Genomic DNA, 23,274 nt, shown 5'->3' on the forward strand with positions numbered 1-23,274 from the left:
TCCCTTGGTAGCTCGGAGAATGTCGAGGCGAGGTGTTTCGTAACATGTGTTCTGTCACAGTACCCACAGCAGCTTGCATCCTAGCCTCCAGTTCGTCGACGTCAGCAACTGGTGTGGTGACTTCTTTCCTGGGGCTATATCAAGGACAGAATCTTCGTCACACCAGTTGCTGACGTTGACGAACTGAAGGATAGGATAAAAGCTGCTGTGGGTACTGTGACAGAACACATGTATCGAAACACCTGGCGGGAACTGGGATACCGCGTCGACATTCTCCGAGCTACCAAGGGAGCACACGTTGAGCTTTACTAACGTAAGTGATCTTTCTTTAAAAAAAAAAATAGTAACACTAACCTACGTAACGGCATCAAATGTAACTTATTACGTCAAATGATTATCCTTTTATAAATATTTATAATCAGGGCAAGACTTTGTGCTCACCTTGTATAATGCATCGCTAACTCAAGGCATATTTCCCCGAGAGGCTGCAGTATGCCATTGTTAAATCCCTCTTTAAGAAAGATGAGAAGAGATGTCAGTAACTACTGACCTTATTCACTGCTGACATTCTCCAAAATTATTTAGGAGATATATTCTAGAACAGTATCTCACCTTAACAAATCGCAGTTTGGGTTTCAGAAGGGTTACTCTACTGAGAATGCCATTTACATGTTCACTCACCAGATTTTACAAGCATTGGTAGTTTCTGCGATCACTGCGTTTGACTGTGTGAATCACAGTATTCTCCTGGACAAATGTAGGTTTTATGGGATTGATGGTATAGCCAAGCAGTGGAGTGGGCATAAATCACGTATGGAATTCCCAAGATTCATTCTTAGGTCCACTACTGTTCCTCATACATCTAAACGAGGTTCTGTCTAGCATAGAACAAGAAGAATTAGTTCTTTTTGAACATGACACTAGTATTGTAATCTATCCTTGCAAACGTACTGAAACAGAAGAAATGGTAAACGAATATCTTAAAAATATCATTGACTGGTTTTTTGCGAATGGCTTCAACCTCAATTTTAAAAAGAGACAAAATATTCAGTTCTGCACATCTAGAGGTATTGCACCCATGATATGTCACACATGACGACGAAATAATAAATAGGGTGGAAACTTTAAAGTTCTTAGGCCTCCATATCGATGAGAATTTAAATTGAGGAAAAAAAATTATTTTGGAACTCCCAACAATTTTGTTGACCCACCATTGCGCCTAGAGTCATTGCAAGTCTTGGGAGACAAATCAGTAAATTGACATTTTGCATATTTTCATTCAATAACGTCATATGGAATAATGTTCTGGAGTAACTCATCTTTAAGAAAGAAAGTCTTCTCGCGCAAAAACTTGCTGTAAGAATAAAATGTGGTGCTCACCCACAATTATCTTTTAAACATCTCTGTAAAGGGTAGGGCATTCTGACCATGTTTCACAGTATATTTATTACCTCGTGAAGTTTGTTGTAAATAATCCACTACACTTCAAAAGTAACAGTGACGTACCACAAGGGAAAAATATTTATTACTTCACATTAAGGTTGTCTTTAGCAGCAAAAATTTTTGGTCACTCACCCCGTGATGTAAAATATAAGACGGACAGGAAAGTAAAATTTGAAAACAAACTGAGAAAATTTCTCCTTGACATCTCCCACTATTCCGTGGAAGAATTTCTATTATTGTAATGTGTAATGGGTAGCAATTACTAACTCACATTAGTATTTGCGTTCTTTTTGTTAGGATAAAAAAAGAAATTTTTAGCGTGTAATCGTATTTACAAATCTACGACGTGAATGTAGAATGACTCCTTCCACATCATTACGATCTATCGTGTAAAATGATCCATGGAACATTTAACTAAGAGATCTGTTCTTAGAGGGCCACATTCTCCACGGGCTTAACATGATTACTCGCTAATTGTACTGAATTTGCCGAAGGTTCGACGACTGATGCAGGAACGTAGCTCGGTATGCACATAAAGTGTTTCAGAATAAGCGCGTGATTTCTAAATGCAAGGATACAATTAAAATCCATCCACTACCTCATTGTATTTTAAACTCGCACACCACATCACTGACTGTGCATGGCATGGATAAAAATGAAAAGATGAAGAAACAATATTTCGTAATTTCAACGAAACATTTTGCCTTAGATTCACTGAAAAAGTAGCACTTTTGTAAGGTGCTACTTGCCTAAGAACCTCGACGTTAGCAATGTTTCAGTGATGACTACGAGTCAGATATTTTAATTGTCAAATTTGTATGGGTCTACAACCTATTAAATATGAAATCGATTGTCATCTATTTTGTAATCAACGTATGAAAATGGCAATCGTTTGTTATCAAAAAGTGAAAGTTTAAGAATGAAGAAAGACGGAAGAGAAGTCCGTTTTGGATCGGTGTCGAGCCTGCACCATCTACGTCCTAGTCTGGGCCATTGTCCACTTAGTTATCCCTTCATTACAAGTGGCGGTACACGAAATTTATTTTATCCTTTTTCCGAGGACGCTACCTCCTGCTCGTAGGTCTACTAATGTTTTAGGGTAAGATCTCTGGCCTCCTCCTTAGTGACTGAGCAGTGATAATAGCATCGATATCTGCTTGAATTTTATTCGCTAGTATCGAGATATCTGTCGAAAGACATAAGAAAAATACATGTCTGGCCTCCCCTGTCGCATCAGAAAGACGTAAACCACCACCACATGTTCGTTCTATACAAATTTTGGAATGAGCCGCCTTAAATTGAGAATAACAGGTAAATAGGGCTAACTGAAGCGTCCGACACCGCTTCGCAAACTCACAAGCAAACTGTCACCTATGTGACTAAACGAGACCTCAGGCTACACTACAGCCAATACAACACACATTCCGAAAACAAATATAGACGGAAAAGAAATATTGTCAGTCTTCTGTTCTCGTTCTGTTTACGCATGTGTGACGTCAAAAATTCCCTCTTTGTCAGTTATTATAAGTACGCATAACAATATGGTCGGCCACACTTTCAGAGTAACGCTTTAGGTATTTGTTTAATCTTGGAAATCAATCCTTGCTACTGTCAGAGTTAACTAGACCGCTTAGAACTCAGGTTCAGGCTGCTGCGAAAACTCTGCCACATGCATAACATAGACTGTAACGGCCACGGTTCGCTCTAGCCTCTGCTCCCTTATCGTTTATCATTTCTCTGACATAAAAGAACCATCACACAGGCCGAGAATAGCGTATAAATTACTCGCGTATTTTCGGTTGATTAGCCATGTTATTGGCGTTCCCAACAAAAAAACATCAGCGCCACCTCAGAGAGAACAATTTCGAGGATATCGATAACGAGCGAACACTTAGCTTTACTCACCATCTTCCCCCTCCATGGAAGCTCTCCGCACTTAAGCCGCTCACAGACTGTCGCCGCCAAATGCACACACGCTCCGAGGTAAACAATATCCACACAGCGCCTTCTGGCGGACAGGTCTAGCACAAAGCTACCCTGCGAGCCAGAAGGCACCAACCGACAGACCGACCGCCCGACAAACCAGACGTTTGTAGGCGCTTTGGCCAACCGACCGACCAACTTTTCTTGTTGGGCAGTCGGCTGAGTATGACAGCTCGACAGCCAACACCCCCCCCCCCCCTCCACCGCCACTTCCCCCCACAAACTGTGCCTTGTCAGCCGCCCGACAAACAAACGTGCCCGCAGTGCGGGCGGGACTAAATCCTGTTCAAATATGGTCAACACGACAGAATGCGAGGTGGACGCAACTCTGATGACAAGAGTTTCTGGAGAACTTTAAAGACTACAGAGTTTGGCGGAATATGTCCTTCGTGGAGTATAGCAATAGAGACGCAAGAAATGAAGCACTTGTTTCATTTCTTAACGAATCCATAATGCTTCCATGTGGCACACAGACAGTAAAAGATACATATTTTATGACTAAATTTCCGTCGACTTTCTGTATTTCGATTTTTAGGTTTTATTACGAAATCTAAAAACCGAAATAGATTACTTTTTAGATTTACTCGAAATGAAATCTAAAAACCAAAGTACAGACAGATAAGATTTTAGATTAAATTTGCGATACACATTGGTTCAAATGGCTCTGAGGTCATCAGTCCCCTGGAACTTAGAACTACTTCAATCTAACTAACCTAAGGACATCACACACATCCATGCCCGAGGCAGGATTCGAACCTGCGACCGTAGCGGTCGCGCGCTTCCACACTGAAGCGCCTAGTACCGCTCGGCCACACCGGCCGGCAGATGCGTATTGGAAACATAACCGGAACCCTGAAAATACAGACTGTCGGCGGACTTTTATTCATAAAATATACTTGCTTTATTATTAGACGCATTAGAAAAAGTCGTCGTGCTTTCTGCTTTGAAGCGCAAAACGCAGGACTTTTTTTACAGTTCTGTTAGTTGGTAAATGCTTGATTTCTTACATATCTGTTGCTGTATTTATTAGATGATGTGCGCCACCATCTTTCTTCTTCTAATTTGAAATTTCTTATACTTATAGGGCACGACATTTATGCTACTCGTACATAGACAAATTGTTTAATTAAGTTTACATGAACATCGTTTGCTTTATTTATTTTGCTTTAATGTGACAATTGCCTCAGACAACTATAAATCACGTTGAAGGTTTCTGGAATCACTCTAGACAATAACTGTGGTGATGTAACTGCACTGAATTTGAGATACTCGTAACTTCCAGCAATGTCTGGCAATTGTAATCTGGCTAACAGCCTCTCCTCGCAGTTTACAGTTTGTCTCATAAGTGCATTCTTCTTCGTCAAATATAGTTTGACGATATTCTGCAACTCCGAAAGAAAAAAACATATTTCAACCATTCTTAAATAAGACTGTTCCCAGCTCCTTACGTAACAGAGCGTGGGTGAATTTCTTTTTCTGCATTAGTGATTTCTTTGCCCAAAGCTTTCTCTTGGCGTTTTGGCTCTGAGCACTATGGGACTTAACATCTATGGTCATCAGTCCCCTAGAACTTAGAACTACTTAAACCTAACTAACCTAAGGACAGCACACAACACCCAGTCATCACGAGGCAGAGAAAATCCCTGACCCCGCCGGGAATCGGACCCGGGAACCCGGGCGTGGGAAGCGAGCTGCGGACTCTTGGCGTTTTATGGCCTTGTTAGGTCTAAAACAGAAAAGACAAAGCCCGATTTCTGTGTCTGTGTAACACGCTGCACCGCGTAGAATATAAATGTTATTGAACGTAATGGCTGAGTGATATCGGTAGGGATGTATGTATACTGCAACGAAATTCATCGATCGGTCGGTTGTCCGATAAATTGGTGCGGTGTAGGGTCCTGAACACTTGTTCCGCATCGTTATCACACTTCTCTAAACAGCGGCTGTGAGGAGAAGAAAAATACGAATGAAATGTTGCCATCACACTTATGGTCAATGAAGAAGAATTCATAATAATTATAAAGTGTTTCAGCGGCTTTCCAGATAGCAGGGTGCTATCTCTTAGTCACAGTGTTTACATGGGGCTCCCAAAACAGGATTTCGTAAATCAGTATCCCAATATCGCTTATGATTGGATATGTAAACACGCCAATATCGATTCTAGAAATGCGGTTATAGCTGCCGGATGTCCACTTCTACAATCGATTTTCCCTCCATTGTAGACACATAACCGTTTTGAAAATGGGCCATAGTTGTCGGTTTTCAAAAATTTCCGGCTAATCTGGACGTTTTTTGTGCAGTGAAGGAGAAGTACAAATATTAGAGTGAGCGTTAAATTATCTATTGGGTTATTAGGTTGAGACAAACAGCTGCTGTACTGATTGTAGCTCAGTCGGCGTTAAGTTGACCCCCGACAGTAGGGGTGGGCTGCCAGCGGTAGTCCGCGCATCTGCCTCAACCAGTATCGTAATGTGATTTTGTTAACGTCTGTATGGCAACGCCTTAGTGTTGTCACAGCCCTGTATGGGGCTACTGCATTCTCTTGCAGCAATTAGGGTTTCGCAGTTGAAAGATGGCAACAGTGGTGTGAGTTTTCAGGGACCTTCTTAACGGCGTCTCGACTACAAATCAGCTGATTTCCAGATGCCATTCGTGTAAAACAAGTGACTATAAGAAAACCGGTATTTGACAGGTCTAGCAAAACCGCTTCAGGTGTTAACATGCAAACACGAGAGCGAGAAATGGCTTCTGGAAGTTATGTCGCATGTAAATCTCCCTAAGCCACCGCATCGTCCATTGGTCCCTGAAGATGAATCATTTAAAAAAGCATGGAATAATTACGGAACCAACCACTCGCGATTTATGAATTCTGAATCGCTGTCAACAATAGTTCCATTTAATTAATCAACACACTAAAAATGTCTGACTAACCCTCGACCGTAACCCAACATGGAAAGCTGTCGTACAAACTCTGCCTCTCTACCTCTCTCTCACTCCATAGTCGCGTCATTTCCACTCCACCAAAATTTTTACCGCTTCAGCGAAATCCTCTAACACCTCACCAACTCCCCAGCTCCCGTCCTGAACGAACGTAATTTCTCCCCTTCCTCTTCTCGCCGACATGTACAACCACAAGATAAGTCATGACGACAGGTACATACTTCGAACCGTGATGGTGTCGCTGAACAAAAAACTTCAAATGAAAGTATGCCCTTTTCTTCGCCGTATCTGACATACAGCTGTTTGAAAATCCGTACGACCAGTGACACAGAACCTCAGTGAAGCTTGTCCTGGTAGTGGGATCGGTCTCTGTGGAGTCACTTCTTGGGCCACCGAAGTCACACGATGTTACTCCGTTACATTACTCTTTGTGGAGTTGGCTTAAGAACGAAATGTACACATGGAGAATGGACACACAGGGAGAACTTGTCGTTCTGTTTTACATGCGTTCGTCCTCCATGCGCAAACATTGAAATGATCAGTACAGACAACAGTAGGCAGCCTGATGTAGCTTTGGTTGCATCTGAGTGCTGGTGAAGGAGGATATGTGACTGACGCCCATGTGCTGAAGTGAAGGGCCATGCGAATGAGCTGAGATCAGCAACACAGAATTCTCTACAAGAGCTGCAAAATGCAATCAGTTGACGGTGTACTTTTTGAACATCTTTTGTTAGGAAACGTTCACAATTAAACAAAATATTATGTCACAGTGATTCGTTTACTATTATCGGCATTTGTCCTGCTCCCCGTTGTTTTCATTAGTTTCCTCTGAAACTGTTAAGAACAGGACATACTGTCACATCACCGTTAGTGTTCAGAATCACTATCACTCCTGAAAGCATTTACCTTCCGCATGTTAAACACTTGACTCAGGATGAAGCGAAATTCGCGCACTCGGCCTTCGCAGCGCGACTCCTCACATGCAAACAATAAAAAAATCTCTCTCGCAAAATTTCGTCCGCCGAGTGCATCCGACAGAAAACAGACGTTAAAGAGTGGCAATCTGGCAACACTGTAACCACAAGTACGGTAATAACCTATGTAAACACGAATTTCTTACGTTGCACAGTTGGTGCAGTAGACAGAGTTTTATGTTAGCATGTAGGAGGTTGTGGGTTCGATCCTGGGTCAAGGCGCTTTTGTTTTTATTTGCTAATTTCATTCTGATATTTCATACTGTAATATCCGCCGTTTCTTAGGTCACATATAACCTAAATTTACAACATTTTGTAATTCTGAAGGTAACAAATAAGTGGTTAGACAAATAAGAAAAAAGACAGTTGAAGAAAATGACCTGTCATAGGACAGAATAACTACAAAAACAATATCAATTTCGAAATGCTGAAGATTCATCTGTTCCATGTAATGCACATTACCCCTGTGACAGATATTGTTCTGCATGATTCATACCAACATCGTTAATTGTGAAACATTCTGTTTCGAATTACACTGTGTCCCTAACGGCAATAGACGTGATAATCAAAATATCCACGGGTATGCTGCCGGTCTATAGTGTCCAACGGGCACAATATTTCGGCGATCAAACATGTCGCCATCATCAGGTGAACTGACGGACTGAGCTCCTGTGAACGTGCCGGCACGGAGATCCGTACGCTATGGCTGCTCAGAGGGAACTGGGTTCGGTCGCGGCGGCGGCCGATTTAAATACCCTCCGCCCGCGGCGGGTATATGTTTCCACAGTCCCATTGATAGAATAATAATAATAATAATAATAATAATAATGCATTGAAATACGTACTATACAGCATGCAGTTACCAGACTCAGCGCCGAAAGGCATGGGATCATGGTGATAACATATACAAATAGTAACCGAGTCTGGACATTATTCGCAAAGCTCATTGGTAGTCCTATTGGTAACGTATGGCCTTAACGACATGTATGGACCTGAACGAGGCAAGAATAATAATTGCTACTAATCTGTTGGACCAATGGAGGAGGATACAAAGAAAACAAGTTTCGCATCTAGTGGATGAGGTAACTGTGAAATTCCATGACATGAAAATGGCTTCTTTCAAAGCTGACCAATCTTCCATTTCTACGATTGTAGTATGTAAGTGTAGGTGTTTTCTAGAGGACCCGCTGCAATCGCTGTTGACGATTAAGATGCCAGATACCGTGCCACCTGCACTATATTTACCAAATAAAAAACATAGGCCTCAACCCAGGATCGAACCATCGACATGCTGTGTGCTAACCCAAAACTCTATCCAGTGCACCAAATGCACAGCACAAGGACTGTGTGCTGACAGAGGTAGTTACGTTACATGTGATTACAGTGTTGCCAGATTGTCACTCTTTGACATCCTTTTTCTGCCTGATGTACTCGCCGTACGAAATTTTGTGACAGACTTATTTTTTTATCACTGTCATGTGAGGAGTTGCGCTGCGAAGTCCGAGGGCGCGAATTTCGCTACACCCTGTATACTATGCAGACCACTGTGAAGTAAATGCCAGACGATACTACGTTCAGGGTTTCTTTCCGTTCCATTGATGTATGCAGCAAGAGAAGAAAAACTACTTAAATGACTCCGTGTGACCTGTAATTAGTCTTATGTTGCCTTCGCGGTCATTTCAGGAGCTACACGTATGGGGTTGTAGTATATTCCTCCTAGGTCTACAACTACAGCTGCACACATACCCCGCAGGCCACCGTACGGTGCGTGGTGGACGGCACTCTGCAAGACTACTTCTCATTTCCTTCCCTGTTCCATTCGCTAATAGAGCGATGGAAAAACGACTGTCTGTATGCCTCTGTAGGAGCCCTAATTTCTCGTGTCTTATCTTCGTGGTCCTTACGCGTTATGTTTCTTGGCGGCGGTAGAATCGTTCGGCACTCAGCTTCAAATGCTGGCTCTCTAAATTTTCTCAACAGCGTTTCTCGAAACGAAAGTCGCATTCCCTCCAGGGATTCCCATTTCAGTTCCCGAAGCATCTCCATAACACTTGTGTGTTGCCAGAGGCTTCTGGTACAATGCTCAGTTGCGGATGTTCTTCCAACAAGATTGTTTGTACTTATGTGTTGTTCGAACTTACGGGCAACAAATCTAGCAGCCTGCCTCCGAGTTGCTTCGATGTCTTCCTTCAGTCCGACCTGGTATGGATTCCAAACACTCGAGCAGTAGTCAAGAATAGCTCGCACCAGCGTCCTATGTGCGGTCTCCTTTACAGGTGAACCACTCTTCCCTAAAATTCTCTCAATAAACCGTGGGTGATCATTCACCTTCCCTACCACAGTTCTCACATGCTAGTTCCATCTCATATCGCGTTGTAACGTTACGCCCAGATATTTAAGCGACTCGACTTTGTCAAGCAGAACACTAGTACGGTCGGAACATTATAGATTTGATCTTCCTACTCATCCGCATAACTTACATTTTTCCACATTTAGAGCTAGCTGCCATTCGTCACACCAACACTTAACACTCGTTATTGAAGCTTCCTAAGTTTTATTGTATGGGGTAGTTCGCATCTATCTTGAAACGTCTGCCAGTTCAAGGTTTTCAGAAAATCTGTGACATGAGAGCTGCGATTCTTTGCTGTTGTTGGTGGTGGTGGTGTTATTTCCGCTGCTGCTACTGCTGTCTTCAGTACGAAGACTGGTTTCACGTGGCTCTCCAGGCTACTACGTCCTGCAGAAGCCTCTTCGTCACCCAATAACTAGTGCAAAAACCAAATACATCCATTTGAACCTGCTTAATGTATTCATCACTTGGTCTCCCAATTTATAATTTTTACCCCCTGCAATTCCTTCCAGTACCAAATTGGTGATCCCTTGATGCCCCAGGATGTCTCCTATCAACTGATCCCTTCCTTTAATCAAATTGTGCCAGAAATCTCTTTTCTCCCCAGTTCTGATCAAACCTTCGTCATTAATTATGCGATTTATCCACCTAATCTTCAGCATTCTCTTGTGCCACCACATTTCGAAAGCTTCTACTCTCTTCTTGTCTGAACTGTTTATCGTCCACGTTTCAGCTTCGTGCAATACTTTACTCCAGATGCATACCTTCAGAAAAACCTTTAAGGCATCGTTAGTGGAATCTAGAATGATACAACTTTCTTTTAATATGCAATATTTTTAGATTATAAAACACTTCACATCTCGGTTTTTTATGTAGATAAGTGATTAATTACAGTTCTTCGCGTTTTTGGGTGGCATCTGCGATTCCTTTCATCTGGTCACATGGTGGAGGGCCCACTACCACTTCACTTACAGCACAAAAGCATGTTTTCATGTTATGAACTTTTTTCTTCATAATTTTCATATTGTTTGCCCTAATTCTTGTGGAACACTGTTACTCTTCTGTCACTAGTCGTAGATATTTTTCCGGAAACTGTAGTTTACAGTAGTAACTAGTGTGTTCAGTTTGTCTGATCTGGTTTAGTTTCTTTACGTACAAAATGCCAACCTAACGAAGTGTATGCTGAAAACTAACGTCTCATCATTTATGTTCTGTTAATATCTGTGTGAGTGTGTGTGTGTGTGGGGGGGGGGGGGGGAGAGAGACATCAACAAGGTAAATAAAACTCCGTCCGTGCAGGTCTCGTGGCACCCTAATAGTACTGACCGACCGCCGTGTCTTCCTCAACCCACAAGTATGCGGATATGGAGGGGCATGTGTCAGCACAACGCTCTGCTAGCCGTATGTGAGTTTACTAGACGGGAGCCATTACTTGTCAATCAAGTAGCTTCTCAGTTGGCCTCACAAGGGCTGAAGGCATTCCGACTGCCAGCAGCGCTCGGCAGACTGGATGGTCACCCATCCAAGTGCTAGCCAAGCCCGGCAGCACTTAACTTCGGTGATCTGGCGGAAACCGGTGTTACCTCTGCGGCAAGGCCGTTGGCCAACGAAGTATATAAAAATATAAAATTCACAATTGAAAGGGAACAGAATGACCAAATTAGCTTTCTGGATACTAAACTCAAAAAACAAAATAATAAGCATGTGTCTGAAATTTACCGTAAACCCCCAACAACTGACATTATCGTTTCCAATCCTCAAACCACCCGCACTCACAAAAGCAAGCAGCACTTCGACACATGCTCTATAGATTCAACACAGTGTTACTCTACAAAGAAAACTACCAAAAAGAACTTGACATAATATCTAAATCTACAACCATACTCCGCAAGCCACCGTACGGTGCGTGACGGAGTGTACCTTGTACCACTACTTGTCATTTCCTTTCCTGTTCCACTCACAAATAGAGCGAGGGAAAAACGATTGTCTGTACACCTCGTATGACCCCTAATTTCTCTTATCTTATCTTCGTGGTCCTTACTCGAAATGTATGCTGGCGGCAGAAGAATCGTTCTGCAGTGAGCCTCAAATGCTGGTTGTGCAGATAGTCAAAAGCTATGGTTACAATGGTAATACGATCACAGAGGTAAACAACAAAATTAAAAGTAAAGTAAAAGCAGAAATCACAAAACCATGGACAACAACAAAACAGAATGAACCACAATCACTAACATTCGGTACTATAACGACTATATGTAATAATCAGGAAAATAAAGGAAAATACAAGAGAAGCCACAAGATGGTACACAATGGTATACAGACACAAAACTCACAAATAAAATCAACAACATTCTCAAAAGACACGGCATAAACATAGTATACACAACAGACAATTCTATCAAAAATACACCCGAAAACTGACAGAAGACATAGACATATACTAGAAAGGAGGTATACATCAACTACAGTGTAACACTTGTAAAGGCAGATACATAGGACAAACAGGTAGAACATTTGGTGTCAGATGCAAAGAACATATGACAGACTGAAAATATGGGACAAACCACTCCACATTTGCAGAACACCTAAGAGAACATAACCACAAACCAACCACTAGAGAAGAAAACATGAGCCGGCCGAAGTGGCCGTGCGGTTAAAGGCGCTGCAGTCTGGTACCGCAAGATCGCTACGGTCGCAGGTTCGAATCCTGCCTCGGGCATGGATGTTTGTGATGTCCTTAGGTTAGTTGGGTTTAACTAGTTCTAAGTGCTAGGGGACTAATGACCTCAGCAGTTGAGTCCCATAGTGCTCAGAGCCATTTGAACCACTTGAAGAAAACATGAAAATAATTAAAATCAACAATAAAAACATCTCTTAACGCTGCAAGAAAATTACCACATGCAGAAAACAAAAGCAGAAAAAAAATCCTGTTGAATAATAAAGTACACATGACAAACAATTCATTGTTTTCACTAATAGATAAAATAATGGAATAACCATCCAACAAAAGATTAGTATCATAATTATAATATCACTCAACCCTTTTCCACTCACATGTCCATGAACCCCTCCACGAAACATTTAAACCAAAACTCAAATCAGCTGGACACCAAAACTTTCAACCACTCACTGATTAGCTATTACACTCACATTCCAAATTTCTACAACTTGTCCTGAACAACAACAACAACAGACACAGACACACACACACATACACAAACAAACCAAAAACCAACACACATTAAAAAACGTAAATATACATTCTTTATCTCTATTACACACAAAAATTATAGTACATACGTAAACACACCCTTTCTCTCTTACACACATACAAAGATATAAACCGAAAAGAAATGAATAGACGTTAGTTTTCAGGATATACTTCGTTAGGTTGGCAACATGTACGAAGGGCAAACCAAACCGGATGAGACAAACTGAACACAGTAGTTAGGACTGTAAGGGACAGTTTCTGCAAAAAAACATCTACAACTAATGACAGAAGACTAATAGTGCTCAACAGCAATTAGGGCAAACAATATGAAAATTATGAAGAAAAAAGATCGTAACATGAAAACATGCTTATGTTTCGCAATTGAGGTTATAGTGCAACCTCCAGCATACGACCAGATGAGAGGAAACGCAGATGCCAACCAAAACTGTGAATAACTGTAAGTAATCACTTATTTACGTAAAAAAACAAGACGTGAACTGTTTTACAATCTACAAATATCGCATATTAAAAGAAAACTGTGTCATTCTAGATTCAACTGACGAGGACTTAAAGTAAAAGGCGAAAAGTGTCGGAAAGAAATAAAATACATTGCAACAAGAAAAGGAGGTTTGTATTTACAAAACGAATATTTCTATGCTTGCTGCAGATCATGACCACACAAACTTGTTAGATGTTAGCAAATTTCTCTTTTTTAATAACGTGGCAGGGATTTTCTTGCTACTGCCATGTTGCATTTTATGTCCTCTCTACTTTAATTATTTAATAGCCCACAAAAAAGAAAACTCTACTACTTACTGAGACTAATTTTCTACTTTATTTCTCACAGAATCGCCTCGTTTAATTCGACTACGTTCTGTTACGAATTCTTTGCATTTTTGATATCAATCTTACATTCTCGTTTCGAGTCACTATCTACAACGCTCAACCAATGTTCTAGATCCTCTGCCATCTCAGGCAGAATGTCATCGACGAATCTCAAAGTTTTAATTGCTTCTCCCTTCATTTTAATTCATTTTCCTTATCGCTTACTCAAGATGCAAATTCAGTAACATCGGGCGTAGTCTACAACGCTGCCACACTCCCTTCTCGACTACTGCTTCCTTTTCTTCTTCTTCTTCTTATTCCATTCTTACAACTACGGTCTATTTTCCGTAGAAGTTGTAGAAAACCTTTCGTTCCCCGCCTTTAATCCCTGCTACTTTCAGAATTTCTAAGAATGTATTCCAATCAACATTTTCAGGAGTTCCCTAAATCTAATAAAAATTAAAGTCCACTATCTACGCCGGAGAACCAAGCGATGCTGACACGCCATCGTTTCACCCTCTCCCAGATGACGTTATTCGGACGCGGTATTGAGGCGTACGGAGTTAGCACAGCGCTCTCCCGCCCTTTATGGGCTTTCCAGACCTTGGAACGGACTGCTCAGAATCTACACTACTGGCCATTAAAATTGCTAACCAAGAAGAAATGCAGATGATAAACGAGTATTCACTGGACAAATATATTATACTAGAACGGACATGTGATTACATTTTCACGCAATTTGGGTGCATAGATCCTGAGAAATCAGTACCCTGAACAACCATCTCTGGCCGTAATAACGGCCTTGATACGCCTGGGCATTGAATCAAACAGAGCTTGATTGGCGTGTACAGGTACAGCTGCTCATGCAGCTTCAACACGATACCACAGTTCATCAAGAGTAGTGACTGGCGTATTGTGAAGAGACAGTTGCTCGGCCACCATTGACCAGATGTTTTCAATTGGTGAGAGATCTGGAGAATGTGCTGGCCAGGGCAACAGTCGAACATTTTCTGTATCCAGAAAGGCCCGTACACGACCTGCAACATGCGATCGTGCATTATCCTGCTGAAATGTAGGGTTTCGCAGGGATCGAATGAAGGGTAGAGCCACGGGTCGTAACGCATCTGAAATGTAACTTCCACTGTTCAAAGTGCCCTCAATGCGGACAAGAGGTGACCGATACGTGTAACCAATGGCACACTATACCATCACGCCGGGTGATACGCCAGTATGGCGATGACGAATACACGCTTTCAATGTACGTTTACCGAGATGTCACCAAACTCGGATGCGATCGTCATCATGCTGTAAACAGAACCTGGATTCATCCGAAAAAATGACGTTTTGCCATTCGTGCACCCAGGTTCGTCGTTGAGTACACCATCGCATGCGCTCCTGTCTGTGATGCAGCGTCAAGGGTAAACGCAGCCATGGTCTCCGAGCTGATAGTCCATGCTGCTGCAAACGTCGTCGAACTGTTCGTGCAGATGGTTGTTGTCTTGTAAACGTCCCCATCTGTTGACTCAGAGATCGAGACGTGGCTACACGATCCGTTACAGCCATGCGGATAAGATGCCTCTCATCTCGACTGCTAGTGATACGAGGCCGTTGGGATCCAGCACGGCGTTCCGCATTACCCTCCTGAACCCACCGATTCCATATTCTTCTAACAGTCATTGGATCTCGACCAACGCGAGCAGCAATGCCGCGATACGATAAACCGCAATCGCGATAGGCTACAATCCGACCTTTATCAAAGTCGGAAACGTGATGGTACGCATTTCTCCTCCTTACACGAGGCATCACAACAACGTTTCACCAGCAACGCCGGTCAACTGCTGTTTGTGTATGAGAAATCGGTTGGAAACTTTCCTCATGTCAGCACGTTGTAGGTGGCGCCAGCGGAGCTAACCTTGTGTGAATGCTCTGAAAAGCTAATCATTTGCATATCACAGCATCTTCTTCCTGTCGGTTAAATTTCGCGTCTGTAGCACGTCATCTTCATGGTGTAGCAATTTTAATGGCCAGTAGTGTATAAATGCTATCAACGTTGGTTGGTCTTCCTTCAGCCTGTCTTCTGCGATAAGTCGCAGGACGAGTACTGTATCAAGTGTTCCTTCATTTCACCACAACTCCAACTGATCTCCCCCGATGTCATCTTACACTAATTTCTCCTTTCTTCTCTAAACACAGAGTGCCTTCCATAAGTTACGCGAACAATTTTTTTCTGGTGCAATGGTACACCACAGTTTGTTGTAACCGGCTGGGCTAAGTGGAGGGGGGTGTCAGCTTCAAAACGCTCTTTGTCTCATTCGGCTGCGAGCTGCTGGAGACTCAGAACGCGCGTTTCCGTCAACCCCTTTTTGAGTTTATGTAACACGGCACAATGATACATTCTGTAGAGCAACGTTACGCTGTCATATTTTGTGTTAAACTTGGGAAGTCCGCCACCGGAACGTTTCCATTACTTCAGCATGCGTTTTGGGCTGATTGCTTGTCCAAATCACAAGTTTTCGGATGGCACAAGTCGTTCATGGAGGGCCGAGCGGAGATCACCGACGAACCTCGCAGTGGACGGCCATCAACCGCCCGAGTCGACGAAAATGTGTCGCGTGTGATCGATTGTTTGAACTCTGACAGACGGCTGAGCCTTCAATTAATAGCACAAACTCTAAACACGTCAAAAACAAGCGTTTTCCGCATTGCGACCGGAGATTTGAACATGATAAAGGTGTGTGCCAAACTCGTCCCAAAAGTGTTGACCAACCGACACAAGCACATGCGAGTGCTTCGGTGCAGAGAAATGTTGGAAATGTATGAAAATGATCCTCATTTTTTAAACTCAGTTATCACTGGCGATGAGTCGTGGATTTCTGAGTACGACCCTGAGACATAAAGGCAGAGTTCAGAGTGGCACACCCCATCGTCGCCCTGTCCTAAGAAGGCACGCATGAGCAAGTCCAGCATCAAAACCATGCTCATTGTGTTATTTGACGTCAGAGGCATTCTCCACCACGAATTCGTACCTACTGGGACTACAGTGAACTCAGCTTTCCACTTAGAAGTGCTCAAAAGTCTGAAAAGAAGGGTCTCGCGCTGCCGAAGCAACATCAAGGACACGTGGAAAGTTAACCACCCGCGCCGAGTCACAGCGCCTTCATTGTCAACGACTTCCTGGCCAGGACCAAGACCCCATTGGTTCCCCAGCCTCCCTACAGTCCTGACCTAGCTCCCGCTGACTTTTTTTTGTTTCGTCGGTTAAAAGGAGTCATGAAAGAAAAACATTGGGACACGATTGAATGTATCCAGGCGCGTGTTACATCAGCTCTAAAGGACATTGCGGAAAAGGCATCCCAGGATACCTTCCAGACATGGAAACACCGCCTCCAGAAATGTATCGACGCAAAAGGGTGCTATTTTCAAATTTTTTTGGTTATTTGTACGAATATATTCAATAAATGGTTTTTTTATGAATTTGGTCGCATTACTTATGGAATGCATCTTGTAATTCGTGTTAGTATTTTGCAGCCAAGACTTTTTTAACTGATGTTTCGATGATATTTATATCTATCGGCATCTTGCCGTCTTTGGATTTGCAATGACTGCATTTTTCTTGTGGCGATATTTTTCCTGTCTCATGTATTTTATACATCAGGATCTCAGTAGTTCTAGTGGAATGTCATTTACTTCAGGCTAAATCAATGTGAGTGTTGAGGCAATCACCTGACCCACGCACGAAGTTGAAGATACCCGTTTGGTAAAACGCCGGGTCCTGTGCGTGAAGAAGTCTGTAACTGTCTGCTGCACATATTCGTCCGACAGGAATCGTCGACCTTTCAGAGCCCCCCCCCCCTTTTTTTAACTAGCCGAAGGCGTGATAACTGCATGGGGAGAGATCAGGACTATAGGGCAGGTGTTCGAGTGTCTTCCACGAGCTGGTCGTACCTTCTGCCTTACGATATTTGCGATATGGGGACTTGCAAGATCATGAAACTCCAGCATCTCTTGTCACAGCGTTCCACGAAGGTAGTTTTCGACAGACATGCTGCCCCATACACATTCTCTGTTCTCCGATGGATGTCTAACGGTGTTTGTCCTTCGAGAGTCAAGAAAATAACAACGCCACGTTGGTGCTGTTTGGAAGCAGCTGGTAATAACATCTCCACAGTTCACGTTTCCACATTTAACGCTCGTATGTAAGAATGAAATGAATGCATGCTAATACCTTCCCTGTACGTCGGTACTTATATACCCGCATCGGTGTCGCGCCACGTTGCGTGTACGCTGAAGCGACGCTCTCAAACGGAAGCTTCTTGATCGCCCCTTATATATATTCCTTCCGCCTTCAACCCCTTTCCTGCCCGGCGGGACTTAAAAGTACCGTCCTCTTAGTAGAGTCATAAACCAGCCTGGAGTTGAAGTCATGCATCTTAGTTCTGCAGGGCCTCTGTATCGCTTTGCTGTAGCACAGCAAACTCTTTGGCTGCGATGGTCGAATATCTCTGCCCAGAGATGGCAGTACAAGACAGACTGTTGTACCCCTATGTCGTTCATTACGTCCTACGAGTTTAGGATCCTGCTGACGTGGAAGGACATTATTCCGAGGGTTTCGATGTTTATAATCTGCTCTATTTCAAATTTCTCATACCCACTTCTGTAAGTGCTATTACAGCCCAGTCAACGAAGGACAGAAGAATGTTGTCTGGAGGAAGAAATTCGTGTAGTCACAATTTTTTTTATATTGGTAGGGGGTAATACCATGAACGATACATTAAAAATTCTTATGGGTGACGTGTGAACATATGGGTTGGGACGGGGGTGGGGGGCGAGGGGGAGGAGGCTGTGTCAATTTTTAGGTTTTTCTTAAGTATCTCGAAACTTGCTGGACTTAGTGAAAATGTTTCCAGGCATAAATTTAATTTCCTACAAAAATGTCTCACTCATTTTTTCTCCAGGACCAATAGTTTCCGTGTCGTAGGGAATTGAAGAATCGTAGATTTCTAAAAATTGTGGTTTAACGGTATAAAATTAATTTTTACTGTTAAAATAAAGTGGGATGAGAACAAATTTTAAATGTGTGTACTAAAGTGCAGCAGAGCCGTATTGCGGGATAAATTGTACCCTGGGGTTGTAACACGGTGGGAAGGTAGGAGCAGAGGTTAGTAGCATGACGTAAGGTAGGTCGCAGGGTCATGATCATGCAGTCCCCTCCTTCATAGGTCTGCAAACTGAAGAGCGAGCAGGTGATTCCCGATTCTCTCCATCGCTCTAGGTCAGAAAAAGCTACTACAGGGTATTTCACAAAGTTATACCGACCATCCGTAGCCCGGCTTATGAATGTCTGGTGATGCAGTGCGCAGACATGTCCAGCGCTGTTTATTTTCCACTAAGTCTGTTGACACCACATGGAATACAGACATGAATTACTAAAAATACTAACATGAGGAACGCATATGAAAAGAAACTATGTAAATCTCTGCACATTGTTCTACTCTGCTAGTAGCGAACTGATTCTTAGTCATCTTGTACGGCAGTTGTAGTGTTCCTCTGGGAAAGACAATGACCCCCACCACGAGTGCTGCTCGGTTTTCAGTTTACAAACAGGCTACGTCTCCCCAGTATTCCTGCCCAGTTCTTTTCTGTAAGGAAAACAACGATAATGGAATGTAGTCGAATTAAATCAGGTGATGTTGTGGTACTTAGATTAGGAAACAGGACAGTAAATGAATTTTGTTATTTGGGCAGCATAATAACTGACGATGGCCGAAGTAGAGAGGGCATAAAATGTGGACTGGCTATGGCATGGAAACGATTCTGAAGAAGAGAAATTTGTTGACGTCGAATATGGATTTAAGTCTTAAGAAGTTTTTTTCTCAAAGTTTTTATATGGAGTGTAGCCATGTATGGAATTGAAACGTAGACGATAAACACTTTAGACAAGAGGAGAATAGAAGCTTTTGAAATGTGGTGCTACAGAAGAATGCTGAAGATTAGATGCGTAGATCACGTAACTAATGAGGAGGTACTGAATAGAATTGAGGAGGAATTTGTGGCACAACTTGACTAGAAGAAGCGATCGGTTGGTAGGACACATTCAGAGACGTAAAGGGATCACCAGTTTAGTATTAGAGAAAAGTGTGTGGGGAAAAAATTGTGCATGGAGACCAAGAGATAAATACAGTGCCCGGATTCAGGTTGCACTAGTTATTCGGAGATGAGGAGGTTTGCACAGGATAGAGCTGCACAGAGAGCTGCATCAAACAAAGCCTTCGGACTGAAGACCTCAACAATAACACTGATAACGTTGAGTCCTCCGGCTACCTGTCCCAGCACATTTGTGTTCCAGGTTGCATCCTTGAAGGCGACGGCGTGAGCTTCCGCACAAGTCTCGGCAGCTTTTCACAGAGACCGCCTTCGGTGAGTGGGCTACTTGTCCACAGCGCTCAGGGACGCCAACTGGAGACTACCATGGCGTCATGCGGCTAGGAGAGCCAGCGAGTGAGAAGCTCATCATTGTCTACGACAGCGACAGCCAATCGTGTAGAACCAGTGTAGTAGTCCATGAAGAGTTGTAACCTGCGAAGAGAGGGTTACCGGGACTGTTAGAGTTGTGTTCCGGATCGAGTTACATCGCTATTACAAAGTTACCGGCAAGTGCCGAGGAATACTGGGAAGCGCCACTGTATTGGTAAACAGAGACGTCATTGAAACCAGCACAGCTAGAGTGCTGCGTCGCAAAAACGGACCTAGTGTCTGGAGGATATATACTACTGGAACTGATAATTTGTCATGGTCTAAGATGCGTCTGTATTGCATTCTTGTGCATCAGTGTTCATGTAAGGCATCTCGTGAGTGATAATAAATACACAAGAGCTGTTATACTTAGGCCGGCCGAAGTGGCCGTGCGGTTAAAGGCGCTGCAGTCTGGAACCGCAAGACCGCTACGGTCGCAGGTTCGAATCCTGCCTCGGGCATGGATGTTTGTGATGTCCTTAGGTTAGTTAGGTTTAACTAGATCTAAGTTGTAGGGGACTAATGACCTCAGCAGTTGAGTCCCATAGTGCTCAGAGCCATTTGAATCATTTTTTTGTTATACTTGGGCCAATTTATTTGTGTAGCAGTTTCAGAACACTGAGCTGCACAGTCGTTAATATAAGCCAAAAACAGTAAAGAGCTCGGCTGTGGCACACTCAGTAAAAAGTGACAACATAATAGCGACAAGGCTCAACAGTAGTAGAGATCATGCCACAAGAGAGGCACAATCGCAGTTTCGGCTTTACAGTCATTTTAAAGTGATTTGTTATAGTCCTTTTGAAATTAAGATACATTACATGTCGTAGTACGCGTCGTGGCTTGCGTATCTCAGTGATTCAGATAACCGTACCATGAGCCCAGCGACATCAGAGGGTTGTCTGCTCAGAGACAAAATTAAGGTATGGTTCTTGCAGAGGGGCAACATTCTGGAGTCTGGCTGATTTGGGATTGAACACTAGAGAATATGGCCCTGTTATCTTGCTACTGCATCAACTGAAAGCAAAGGGAAAGTACAGCTGTTATACGTATTTCACGAGAACATACTGCGCTACAGTATGGCTTTCTGATGATGGCAACGTCCTGGGTAAAATATTTCAGATGTAAAGTATTTGGATGTCCAGGTGAGGCTTTCTCAGGAGGATATCACTGTCGACAAAAACAAAGTCGCGTGAAATGCTAGATCCCTTAAGGCCAACTTCTCATTCAAATGAGCAAAAAATAGGCGAAGTTTGGAAATTTTCTTTGAGACAGTAAAAAGACATACAAAGGATCTATTTGGAGGCTATGAATGATTATACTTGGAACTTTATTTTAGGTTTTCGATACAAAAACATGGCGCCCGTATGATGGTTTGATCAAGGATCTGCGAGTTTGAACTACCCAGATTGCGTGCAATGTAGCCCCTCGGCAGTTTTATGAAATCAAAAATGGATTACAACAATCGATACCACATTAAATTTATGTAAGCTTATACCCAGCCAATAAGAAATAACCTTAAATTTAACGATATGGTCTAACTCAAACATCGAGTTTTGGAGGCTTGTGGAATATATTCAATAAAAACAGCAACCAGTTGTGGGAGGTAGTAGGTTATGTCTACATTTTATGCCTTTATCTGCTGGTAGTCCTTGAAAAGGGACATATTAACACAAAAAGTATTCTACTCCAATCTCACTTTTCAATCTTTAGAATTGATTATTCGTAATGCCCGAATGGTTACAACACGATTTTTGAGAAGAGCTTCAAAAATTAGAATCAACAGAAGGAAAACTGATGATTTTTTGTAGCATTCAACCAGTTATCACTTTTCGAGAAAAGCAGCGAACGGTAAACAGATTAAGTTTTCTTTTATTTGTGTATTTCACTAAAAATTTCGATTCTATGTATCTTTAAACTGAAGGAGCCAAATTTCTCCATATTTTGCCCGCTTTCTACATTTATTAAGGAAATAACAGGAATAAAAAACTGAAACTCAGTTATGTTAGAAACCGCATATTTTGAGTGGTTCTAACACTCTGGTTAAACAGGCCTCGAAAAGAACCGATATAACCTAAAACCGATTGTTCAGCAACAATCGCCAACCCTGTTGTAGACGCTGTGAATACAGTCTCAAGTCTTTTGTTTCCTTGCGTTTCAAATGTTATTGGCTTTTAAAATCTACATCAGCATTTAGTGGTGACGCTGTAACTATATTGTCCACGATGCAGCGGCAATCCTTCGTGCACGATATGGACGATGTTATGTATAAGATGATGCGATTTTATTTCTGCCAGTTGTGATTACTTTTTAAAAGCTTTACATTTTAAAATTGTTTATAAAACAACCTTATCCCCGTCAAAATATTCTCCATTACAACTAATACAATTGTCCCAACGGTGCTTCTACTGTTCGAAACATTTTTTGTTGTTATCTTTGGAAATGGCTGACAGTTCCTCCCTCGTTTTTTTCTTGACTTCTTGAATGTTGTCAAATCGGAGACCTTTCATGTCCTCTTTCATGCATGGAAAAAAAAACTCGCATGCAGCCAGGTCAGGCGGAATACTAGAACCATGGCATTTTCAGCCAAAAACTGTCTAACGAGGTGGCTGTGTGTGCAGTTGCGTTGTCGAGGTGGAACAACCGGTCCACTGTCTGCCACAAATAGGGTCTTTTTTGACGAACACCGTTTCGCAATCTTCTTAAAGCTTCGAAAGGTAAGGTTCGACTGATGGTCTGACCTGGGCGAACAAACTCTGGATGAACTACGCCCTTGGCATAAAAAAAAAAAAAAAAAAAAAAAAAAAAAAAAAAAAAAAAAAAAAACAGCAGCTTTTTTTTTTTTTTTTTTTTTTTTTTTTTTTTTTTTTTTTTTTTTTTTTTTTTGCGCTGACGTCTTGCATTGGCTTGACTGTTGCTTTGTTTCTGGCGCTGGCGCGTACTCATAGCACCATGACCCATCACCAGTGATGACCATTGATAGAAACTGTGGATCAGTTTCAAGGTGTTGTTTCTACACAACATGTTTCAACTCGACG

The 23,274-nt window shown here is 42.4% G+C and overlaps 1 protein-coding gene across 1 annotated transcript in view; it reads left to right on the plus strand.

Moving 5' to 3' along the window:
* The first annotated feature begins 253 nt into the window (after nt 1-253).
* LOC126474052 (juvenile hormone acid O-methyltransferase-like) overlaps nt 254-23,274 on the plus strand; it is a 136,321-nt gene continuing 113,300 nt past the window's right edge. Inside the window, exon 1 of the mRNA XM_050101464.1 lies at nt 254-313. The gene's annotated coding sequence lies outside the window, so the exon portion shown is untranslated. The remainder of the gene's footprint in view (nt 314-23,274) is intronic.

The sequence above is a fragment of the Schistocerca serialis genome, chromosome 4 (assembly GCF_023864345.2).
Source record: "Schistocerca serialis cubense isolate TAMUIC-IGC-003099 chromosome 4, iqSchSeri2.2, whole genome shotgun sequence".
NCBI lineage: Eukaryota > Metazoa > Arthropoda > Insecta > Orthoptera > Acrididae > Schistocerca > Schistocerca serialis.